General features: G+C 45.6%; 1 protein-coding gene across 1 annotated transcript in view; it reads left to right on the top strand.

The window, feature by feature from the left end:
* The first annotated feature begins 265 nt into the window (after positions 1-265).
* Positions 266-11,955, top strand: part of LOC126252583 (protein yellow-like) — a 79,744-nt gene continuing 68,054 nt past the window's right edge. Inside the window, exon 1 of the mRNA XM_049953483.1 lies at positions 266-356. The gene's annotated coding sequence lies outside the window, so the exon portion shown is untranslated. The remainder of the gene's footprint in view (positions 357-11,955) is intronic.

Raw genomic sequence — 11,955 nt, 5'->3', positions numbered from 1 at the left:
CACCAGCGCTAAGCAAGCCAGAAGACTATCTTCCCCTTATTCCGTTCAAGGTTAACTGACAGGCCTCACTTCATGATAAACACTTCGCCATCAACACCCTGACTGCGTTAGGTAGGCCACAATTGTACTCCATCTGGTAGTAGAATCCGTGCCGCAACGTGACGTAAATGGGTACTACTTACAGTTATAAATGGGCAGCCGATATGCTATCTTCATGTCACAAATGGGCTGGCGGATAAGTCCAGAAATAGTTGTTGTAGGGGTACGGCGTGAGCAGCACTTCGGCAGCTCTAAAAGACAAAAACGTGTTCAGTAAGACGGGTCTGCTATCGTCGGCTGGCAAATTCTGACAAGAGGTACTAACAAAAGTAACTTTTTACTGTGAATTTACACTGTAAGTTTAAGTAGTAGATATATTTTGTCTATATAAATCGTAGGGAAGCAAATAAGATTTTATGTCTTACAAAAATACGCTTTTGATAAATGTCGTCTCACAAGATTCTCATTGACCATGACAATAAGGATAGGAATTTTAGTGTTTTAAATGTTATTAAGCGCAGATTTTAGAATTCAATATAGGGGAAGGAAATATGTTCTGCGTAATGTTCTTGTCCGCTCTGTGCCATTTATATCGTCATCCAGAACTATGACTTCCGTCACCGTTTATTTTTCTGATAGAAGTGAGTAGCATGGAGGAACGGCTTCGCGAAATTGTTGACTGACTGACTAACTTACTCTGCAAAGATGTTTCTTGACTAGCTTTCGATCGTGGTATTTAGGGGCAAATCGAAAAACAAAGCCGTTCTGGATTCGTCAGCCACCGCAGTCTTTAAAACATCTCTGTGACACTGACGCTGAGCATACGAAGGCGTCGTCCATTTTTAAGAATTTGACCCATCATCCCCCTCTCGTGAGTATTATCCAATTTTTAATAAAATTCCATGTACTTATTATGTTCACATTTTTACTTCATACCACTGAAAATATCTATTAGGATTCTCGGAATTCATTATATAAAACACGGTGTTATCGGTCATAATAATGGACATTCTCTAGATTAAAATGTTGGGGTGGTATTTTCGTAACCACCTCCTCCCCCCCTGTTGCCCTTAAATGAGCTTTGGAGAGATTCTGCTGGACCACTACCCCACTCCCCCTCCCATCATTCTGAGCCCACGTATTAAATGGGCGTCTCCAAACCACGACGAAGTGAGTGGCTTTTCTATGAATCTTTACTATCTCCTCCGTTAACCGAACTTGATAAGCTCGTGAAATAAATGCTGCAAAACAAATTTCTTCTTCGAAAAAGGGTTCGGAATATATCCCCTGTAGATCAAAGTATGTTTTCCTCTTTCGATTGAATCCTGGAAGCGCACGTCTCAGAATGTAAATTACTGAGACCCGAATCTGAAAACTTCTGAACCCATTCGACTAGATGAGGTAGATCCATGTAGAATATGAGGAATAAATGATTTCTTTTGTACGAATAGTTTATTGTTCGTCGCTGACAAAACGGAATGTGCCACGTTATTGAAAAATCAACATTTGGTCACTTGGGTATTTATGATGGAATATGACAGGACTTCAGCCTGCTAGAAGCTCTCCATCACTGCGCATACGACCTTCCATTGCCGTCCTGCACTCAGATACGCAGTTTTATCCTACAGAAAGCGAATATTAGCGCCGCTGTTGTACATGAGGTTGCTTGTTGAACCACTACCGTCGTTACAACTCGTGACATATATCCCTGTCCACTTACCTGTGTTATCCAGAGCTATTGGTGTTGAGTGTTTATTCCGAACTCACAAGAAGAGGGAATTATTAATTTTGTGGTAAAGTATGAAAAGAATCATAAATTGTCAGAATATGGAAAACATTTCTTCACAAGAGGAATGCATCATTTATTAAAAGTCGATTGCGAGGTAAGTTTAGGATATGACCCACTACCTAAGGAACACATTATTTAAGGGATATATATCTATGATTTTTTCAGGGTCGTTTTTTATACACTTGTGATATTTTTACTTTAGATTTCATAGTAACTTCGTCCTTAAACATTACGTGATAATAACATGATCGATATTCTTAGCGTATCGCAATGAGTTATAATTATCAAAATGAGGTTTCCGGCAGGTAAGGACGTTCAAAGGAGAGAATATTTTCCTTCGCAGCTTTGTCTTTTTTTAACAACAAACTATAGCTAGTGATATATTACAGGGATATATTAATCGTAGTTCCATGGGAGAGAAACACAACACTACTATGAGCCAAAATGTACTTCAAGCTCCAAAAGAAATTAATTTTCTGGACAAACTGTGTATCCAATATTTAAGGCGATTCGTCTGTACACCACGGTCGAGCAGTTCATATCCCGCTCACGACAGTAAGGAGACGTGCACATTTACTTTAAGGTCAGAACCACCGATGAATACGAGAAGTTACTCTTCAATAATACTACCGCCTTATTTTGAAGAATAATGGTGATCTGCGGTTAGTCTGAAGGTACGGTGCAATCACTGATAGGGGATAGAACGAGACCACATCGACAGTGACAGGACCTACAGAGGACAGTCTTCGTAATGCATGAACGCACAGTCGGAGGATCACGTTTAGCACATAAATTTTCAGGGATGAAGTAGTGCAATTACATGTATGACCGTCATACAATCAGTGTGCAGCACCATTTTTGCATTTGGTGGCCAAAATTGATGTGTAAATCGATTTTGCATTGGCCATTAGCGTATTATTTCGCTGCTATACGATAATTACAGCCTACACTGGACCTTCGTGAGTAGCTACACTTTAATTATAACCATCCGGTAGTATGTGATATGTCTCCAGTAGCGACTGCCTTAGTTCCATACTCAGGAGCTTCTTAGGCGAGACGACAAGCCCTATGTTTAACTTGTTCATAGACAGGCATACTTTCCAAAGGTGGCAGCGGAGGCAGACACACAATATTTTCGGTACTTATGCTATAGCCATATAGAGACATTTACGTGAAGAGTCTTCTGTGTTCACTAGGAGCAGAATATGAGTTTTCGAAGAGACTTCGGTAGAAAAAATTACATATTTTCCTACATTAACCCTGCAACAGATACAGTCAGTCGCTTTCATGATTATACATCTTTCCGTGAGTATTAAACAATGTTACAATAATATGTGTAGTTTCAGCCTACCAGGTCTTCGAGTTTGCAAGATAATGACACCTGAAGGCAGTAAAAAACGTTCTGAGAGAAACGGATTTAAAGTATATAAGTCCATAAAACAAATACTTATATTACATTAATACATTCCTAAGCCATAAGCAGTATCGTGGTCATCGTCTGCATCTTAATTGCCTGGCAACTTTACGATATTTGTGATTTTATAGCTCTTCTGTCACTGAGACTTAGTTCATACATAATATACTAATTAACGATGTTAAAAACTTTAGTCCTTGTTAACACTCCACCACACAAACAAAACTGCATTATGGGCACCGGATTTTATTCTTTCATACAATAGGAACACATTTTAGGTACTCTAGCCCAGCTAAAAAAATTTCAACTCCCATTTAAGGTTTTGAGTTTTTCTGTGAAACTATTTTCTCAAAAAAGTCTGTCTCTGAGAGATGTATGAACATTGGCGTAATGGTGTTCGTAACATTCGCAAGAAATGAATGTTTTTGCTGAGACATATGTTCCATAAGCATTAATTTCTGATTCCAGAACCTTTTATGAGCCGAGCTATAGCTGAGGATTTTGATTTGTTAATAGTTTGTAAAAATAGTGGCCCATGCTGCCGTAATAATTCTGCATCAAGTCTATGTGTGATTTGGTGAGGCAACTGTTGCCGTCCAGCACTCTCGTATCTCAAAGTTCCTAATTAGTTCAGTCATTCATTAATTTTCTCAGTCTTAAACGCATTCTTTTCAGCACATGTTCTATATATGCATTTGTTGGAACTGATCGATATATATTTTCTGTAACAGCTGTATCATTATGCTTTGCTGTTACAGCCTGATAGGCCGCCAGTATAACGACGCCCAGTATCTCAACTGAACGTTCGCTAACATTCAACGCACGAGACACATTCATTTCACCAATCCCCTCGTCATAGTTTTTATGACAGTTGTAATCAATGGCAATACAGATGAAACACATTTTTGGCGTTATTTCTACATTCCTCAATTTTCCCTGTATCAAAGGAGGGGCCTGAAAGTATTCCTTACATTGAAGTGTGATGACATATCTGCCAGCTGTCATCGAAAAATGTGGACCTGTGTTGGAGAGTGGCGTTTGGAAAATTCGAAAGAACAATTACATTTATCAGGTAATGAAGCAACCCACTATCATTCAGAAATTAAAAAGTAGGAGACTGCAATGGGCTGGAAAAAGAGATGGGGCCCCTCCACGCCCGCACCAACGTGGTGACCAAACCAAAAGTTCTACTGTCACCTCCGTAAACGTGTTAGTTGTCTAGTAAGTGGATCACAGGATGCTTGGCTGTGATGTTGTCCGTGCGTCTGGGTAAGGCTACGCATTAACACGGTCCATCAGGTGATAGATAGTGGACGAAACGCGAGTGAGGGTAGCGATTTGAAGAGCAGAGGGAAAAAAGTGCCATGGCTCGTGCCGTGGGAAAAAAACCTCTGCGACAGTGCGATGGGTAGTAAGAGCAGTAGTGGCTTACTAGCTGCGATAGCTCATGCAAGGTTGGATTTGTTAGTATAGGTATCATGCATCATTACCGTAACAAGCGATGGCGCTGTGTCCCAGTTGCTGCAGCTGCTACATTCCTGGAACAATCAAGATCGTTATACAGTAGTGGGAGATCGGCCATAGATCATCTCACTGTGTGGGGGATGTGTGGAGCTTGTTTGCATGCAGTGTACGGTACGGTGTGGTGCCAGTTATTCGACAGTGTATTTCAGCTGGATATCCAGTAATGGCGTCTGATTAACAGGGGCTCACCTGTGCCGTTATGTTTGCGTATGCTTGGCCATAGATGTTATGTCCTTACAAGTATGTCTTTTGGTCTTTTATGTTTCCATCTATGGTTGTGGTCGTAGTTCCCCAGATTCAGAATAAACGGGTTCTGCGAATGTCTGGAATTTCTGTATAGTCTTGTGGTGAGTTTGTGGATTAGCTCCGTGAGGGTCTCAAGTCGGTATTCCCGGTGAAGGTCCGCGATGCGTGTGTATCGTGGAGCATTGCTTATGATTTTGAGTACTTGGTTTTGTATGAGCAGCAGACGGCGCAGGCGTGTAGGCGCAGCGTATCCCCAGACAGGAGCTGCGTACGTCATCAGGGGTCGGATAAGTGTCATGTACATGGACCTCGACACCCTTCTGTTCAGTGTGCTACGCCTGTTGAGCATAGGATAGAGCTGTTTGAGCCTCGCGCTAGCTCGGTTGGTCATGTGTTGTATGTGGTCCCCCGAAGAGTAATTTCCGGTCCAGCCGGAAAGGTATTTGACTTTCTCGCGGAAACGTATTGGACGTGCATGTAGAGTTATTGGTCTGCAGTAGCGGTGTTTGTGCAGTTGCTTCGGTCTTCTGGTGAACAGAACGGCTTCGCACTTGTCGACGTTTACTCTAACACGCCATTTCTCCAACCAAGGCTCGGCCACTCTGAGTGCAGTCTGTAGGCGTGACGTAATGTTTGATGGTTTCCAATCTTGCGCAAGGATGGCTGTGTCATCCGCGTAGATTGCCATCATTGTGTTGTGTGTGGTTGGGAGATCGTTTATGTAGAGGTTAAACAGTAGGGGCCCTAGGATGCTTCCCTGGGGTACTCCCGCGTGTATACCGTGTCGTGTTGATTGTTTTCCCTGCACGTCAGTGTTGAAACTCCTGTCTGTGAGGTATGAGTGTATTAGACGCAGCAGCCCGTCGGGGAATCCCGGGTCGCTGAGTTTGCGGATGAGGCCGTTGTACCATAGACGGTCGAAAGCCTTTTCGATGTCCAAGGAACACTGCCCCTGTAGCTTTGTTTATGTTGAAGCCATGTGTTATATGTTCAACGACCCGTAGGAGTTGTTGTGTTGTGGAGTGGTGATTCCTGAAGCCGAATTGCTCCGGTCTCAGGATGTCATTTGTTATGCAGTGCCTAGTGATGCGTTTGAGAATCACCTTCTCAACAATCTTACTGAGCGAGCTCAGAAGGCTGATGGGTCGGTAATTTTGTCGGAGGCTGTGGTCTTTCCCCGGCTTCCTGAACATCAGGGCCTTGGCCGTCTTCCAAAAGGCGGGGAAGTGTTGGTGTTTTAGTACGGCGTTCGTTATGTGTGTTAGGTACTCAGTTGCTTTATCCGTGAACTCCTGAAGGACACGGTTTTGAATGCCATCATGACCAGGGGCTTTCCTAGCAACGGAATGCATTATAGCCCAGGAGACTTCGGCTGTGCTAGCATGTCGAATGTCGTCGCGCGATGGTTTGGCTAGAATGCGTGTAACCTCTTGGTCAGTAGCAAGTTTGAACACTGGATCTGATGGTACCAGGTTCGGTGTGAATGACGCTGCGAGTGTTCGAGCCATTAGCTCTGCTTTCTCTTCCGCTGAGTATGCAGGTCCGTCAGGCCCTTGAAGCGTTGGGGTGTATATTTTCTCCCTGGTGAAGTGTCGGGCTAGTTGCCACACGCCAGGTCGTGCGGTGTCCAGCCCTTCGAGTTTTTGATTCCACTTTTGTGTTCTATGTGTTTGTATTTTATCGTGTATGATGCCCTGTAGTCTGTTAATGTGCCGTTTGAAGTATGGACGCCCGGTGCGCTGCCATTGTCTCCTGAGGCGATTCCTCATTGAGATTAGGCCCAGGATTTCCTGGGGCAGGGCCGCACTGCGTTGTTGTGAGGTGCGATCAGGTATGGTGCCTGCCATTGCGTCCCGGACGGCGTTAGTGAGGGTTTCTACTGCCTCGTCAATTTGTCCTGTTTCGTTAATTTCGTGTATAGGTAGGATGACTATCAAGCGTTTGCTTGAACAGTCCAATTCGCACGCCCGTAGTCCTACATCTTGCGTTGTTCCATGTGCTGCAGTGTTTCCTCAATGTATAGTATTACAGGTTGGTGGTTTGAGGGCAGATCGTTTTCAAAAGCAACGTTGAGTGTCGCTGTAATGCCCTTGATGATGGCTATGTCTATCACGTCTGGCCTGTGTCCCCTCTGATAGGGAATGTGCGTCGGTTCAGTCGGCGCTAGTATAATGTAGTTTCTGCCTAGCGAATGTTCGTACAGTTTTTTGCCGTTGGGATTTCGTATGCGTGAATTCCATTCTGGGTGTTTTGCGTTCAGATCTCCAGCGACTATTACTCGCGGTGAAATGTTGAGTAATGTGCTGATATCGCGTGTTGAGATGCCTACAGGACTGTTGTATACCGATATCAGTGTGGTGTAGGCTCCGTTGAACTTGACTCTGACGGCCGTAGCCTCGATTTTTTCCAGTTCAGGGAGCTCTATGTTTGTGTGCTCAATGTCTTTGTGTATGACGATTGCAGTTTCACCTGCCACGGCGTCGCCTGGTCGGTCGGTACGATACACAATAGCCAGGAAAGTTTAACTGTTTGTGCGATTTAAGTTTAGTCTCGCTCAGTAGCGCGACAAGGATTCCCTTGCGCTCCATGAACGCGGCAAATTCTGCCCTTTTGTTGTGGATCGAGTCTGCATTCCAGAACAGGATCTTTGATAGTGTATGCGGGTCTGCGTTGTGGGCCGGGTGTGGTATATTATTCATGTAAGAGTGTGAAAGAGTGTTGTGATGGCAGTGTGTATGACAGCCCAGTATTGCCCGGGTTCGGCGCTCATGAGCTGGGTGATGAGTGTAGTGACGGCCGTCAGCACCTTGGTAAGGATTTGAACGGTCGTGTGTCGGGGGAATAGTGTTTCCAGTATTCCCCCAGGTGGTGTGTTGGTGTTGGGTGTGGCAGCCTGAGGTGCTGTTGTGGAGTTAGCGGCCGCTTGTGCGGGTATTGGTGTGTTGTTAGGAGCGGCATTTGTGCTTTGTGACAGAGGTTGTGGCGCCTGTGTTACTTCTGTGGTGAGGGGGATGGTAGTGTGAGTTGCAGTCTCGGTGTCTTGTTGACTGTTTTCCTGTGTGTTGCTGTTCTGTTGTTGCTGTGTGGCCTGTTGTGGTGATTTCGTGTTCCCCGCCCTGTGTTTGCGTGTACATCTATTCCTCCTCTGGGCTTGGGGTTCGGGGGGTTCTTGTGTGGGTGTGTTTTCCTGTATATGGTGCGTTTCTTCGCAGCACGTGATTTCCGGGAGTGGGGTCGTATTGTTTGGGGGCATAGGTGTTGGTACCGATGCTTGGTGGGTTTCAGGTGTTGCCTGTGGCTGTTGTGTGGCTGTTGCAGCGGTTGTTTCACGTGTGTGTGTAGGGCGCTGAGGTTCCGCAGCCTGTGCCGTTCCGCCAGGGCGTGCAACCGTGGCAAACGTTACGCCGTTCCTTACTGGGTTCGGCGCTGGCCTTGTTTTCGCTTCAGCGCCTGTTTGTATGAGTTGCACTGTCTGAAGTTTGCCGCATGGGGCCCACCGCAGTTGGCACAGAGTCGCTGGTTTGGTTGTTTGTGTGCAAGTGTTGGATCTGTGATTGCCAGCGCATCCGCGGCAGCGAGTTGCCAGGCCGCAGCGGAGGGCCGAGTGGCCGAAGCGCTGGCAGTTGTTGCATTGTTGGGGGACGTTGGGTGGTTCGTCAAGTTCTACACGTACGTCCATCCGCAGAAAGCTCTTTATCTGCAGGATGGCGCGGGAATCAGCCGAGTCGGCTAACTCAACCATGTAGTGTGGTAACGGTGCGTGTGTACGGAACCCTGTCATCCGGGAGGCACTTTTACAGTCGAATCCCAGATAACAAAGGGCCGCATGTACTGTCTCGTTGGGGGTACTGGGATCCACTCCCTTGATCACGTACTGCTGGGTTCTCTCGTCCAGCGTTCTGTACGTGTAATGTTCGATCTTTGAGGAAGGTCAGAAGATCTTTATATTCGTTGTCTGTGGCAACGTACAGTGAGGCCCTATCCCCCGAGTACTTTGCATGTAATGTGCTGTTTATGTGCCTTGCCGCGAATGCAGTGTTAAGGGCACTAAGGTTCCCATAGTTTGTGTGGGCACTGCTGTGGCTTTGTGTGCTTTGTTGTTGTTCGCCACAACTGTGTTTGCGTTTTGTTTTGTGTTAATGTTGCTAGCCTGAGATGAGCTAGTGGGTGTAGGCAACAGCGCCTTTCGGTTGCCTAGCGAGTTTGGTTGCTCGCTTGTTTGTGCTGGTATTTTTTTGGGTCTGCGTTTTGGGCCCTCCACCTGCCAGGGCTCTGTGTAGTGGTTTTCTGTATCCACATCCACCGCCGCTGCCTCGGTCTCTTGAGGCTGCGGCGCCGGTGGGAGAATGGTACATGACTGTCCAGTGACAGGTGAGTGTAAAGTGATGTTGAGTGTATTTGTTTTGGTGGGAGAGACGTCCGCCCCGAAAAGTTCGGTGATTACGCGGCGCGACTCGAGCTGCTTTTGCGCTTTCGCGCCAGCCGCTTCCTTCGGTAGCGGGCGGGGCGCGAGTTTCGGCGGGTGCAGTCGATCCTCGCGCCTCTTGTGTTGCAGCCTTGCTGCGGGTGACAGCAGGGGAAGTGCTAGTAGCGTCCGCCATCTCGCACTTAGGATTATTTATTTGGTGGGAAGGGGGAAACGACAATTTTACTTTTCTCGATAGGCGAGAGAAGTGTTATTTGTTCCATATGGAAGTGGGTGGTCCCTACTTTACCCTAACATGCGCTGTTCGTGCAAGCGCGGCACCTAAAGGAGGTGCGGAAGAAGAATGGCCTGCAGCACGCGGGCTTGGTCCCGTGAAGGAGCCCTGGTACTGCCTCAGAGTCCCTAAAAGAGCGTGAGAATCACGTTGGGGGCGTTGGGTAACCGGAGGCTACCGGGAGCTGCGAGCCGAAGCTCTTTCGCGGCAGTCCGCGACTGGTTGCGCGGCTTTGCGTCGAAGGGGAGCAGGCTCAACCCTTCGGCGCTCGGCCGGTTGCCGCTGGACATGTCTTGAATGGTAAACAACAGAATCACCAAAAAAGCATTTGAAGGAACTCTCCAGGCAACAGTACAATTGGACCGACCTCGTACAACGTTGAAAGGAGACACAAAGAAGGACATCGCAGCATTAGGAATTTCCGCAGGGTGGAGAGAGACTGCGAGACATAAAAGGCGGTGGAAGCTGATAGTCGATGTAGCGCGTGGTCTACAGGGCTTGTGATCGCTGAGGACAAGAAGTCGTGGTATTGCGGTGAAGGAATAGGTGGTGATTTTCGCGAGGTGTTGCTTTCCTTATGAATGTAATTCAAATACGACGAGATTAACAATTTTTTGTTTGTCTTACTGTCTGGATGAAATGGTCTTAGATAACAATCTAAACTGCTTTACCTTTTTGTGTGTGTGAAATCTTATGGGACTTAAACTGCTAATGTCATCAGTCCCTATGCTTACACACTACTTAACCTAAATTATCCTAAGGACAAACACACAAACACACACACACACACACACACACACACACACACACACACACCCATGCCCGAGGGAGGACTCGAACCTCCGCCGGGACCAGCCGCACAGTCCATGACTGCAGCGCCCAAGACCGCTCGGCTAATCCCGCGCGGCTTTACCTGTTTGTTGGAGAGATTCATGTTCTGTACCTACTTCCATGCCGACTATAACACCTGAGGAATGAGATGCACTCTTCTTTCCCTACGGAAGGAAATTATGTTGCAAGACAAATAGTTTCTAGTGTAGGACAAAAAGGGCGAAATAGAGCTGGGCGTTCCAGAACGGCGTAAAGGTGAAACTACTATCAGGCGGCTGGCCGCTACTGCGGTCGCACTGCATCTGACTTTCGCGTCAGACAACTAACGAGTGGTTCTCACGAAGCAGCTACGGCTTGCGGCTGATAGCAGTACGTGAGAAAAAAAGAGTTTTCCGATATTCGTGCAGTAAAATGGTCTGTATATAAATGAAGCAAAGCTACATCAGCTCTTGAGTTTCCTGATAGAGGTCCTGCTTTTCCTATTACAACTTAAAAAACCACTTCTTTCAGATTTCCGTGTTTTCTTCACTACGTAATACTTCTCATTTGATTCTGAAATAATTAAGACATGCAAAATCCACTGTTTAGTATCTTATAGTTTCACATTATAGCTTGATGATGAAGTGTCTATTTTTTCGATTTGGTTATAGTTATTGTGATTACTGATTTCCAGTTACCCTATCGCATAAAATTTGTGCTGTTTGCAGTGTGGTCGTTGGATACTTTACTTTTGGTTAATTTTAGGTGATACACCGGTGTTTACGAAATACAGATAAAATATCGAATTTTCTTAACGCTGTAACGAATGCCATATCACACTACACTATGGAGAAAATAGGGGTTGAATAACTTAATCTGAATGACCTGGCATCGAGCACCCTGCGTGAACACGCCATGTGCAAGCAGTCAGCAGCCCAGTCGTGAGAAGTTGGTGGGTGTAGACACTCATTTCTCAAAATGAGTGAACGCGATTTCTTGTTGTACATACTGCTGCAAGAAAGTGATGAAGAACATATTCTACTGCAGCATTTAATAATGGAAAAGCTGAATCACATCCAATATTTAGGTCGAGGCTTGATTGCCATGATTGCTAGTTGAAGCAAGATTTTCTGGTGATAAAAATGTTTCATTATTAATTTCTGGGGATGTTGAACATGCTGTTTGTTGGTTAGAATTTTCTAGACAAAAAGTTCATACTCAGTATTTTCACGGATGTAGCTGTATATCTGAAAAATGAATCGCCATCGTCATCAGTTATCCGAAGATTTAATAATCTTTTGTCATTCGATGCACGTAGCATAAAAAAATTCTGAAATTGACTCCTGCCTTTTACTAGTAGATGAAACTGAATCGACATTTGTATCGATATTCTTCACTGCAGTTATTGTATCATCTTCATCTTCCTTGGCACT

This window comes from Schistocerca nitens, chromosome 4 (genome assembly GCF_023898315.1).
Source record: "Schistocerca nitens isolate TAMUIC-IGC-003100 chromosome 4, iqSchNite1.1, whole genome shotgun sequence".
NCBI classification, from domain to species: Eukaryota; Metazoa; Arthropoda; class Insecta; order Orthoptera; family Acrididae; genus Schistocerca; species Schistocerca nitens.
The sequence above is the reverse complement of the archived record's forward strand: the minus strand, read 5'-3'. Positions and strand labels throughout refer to the sequence as shown.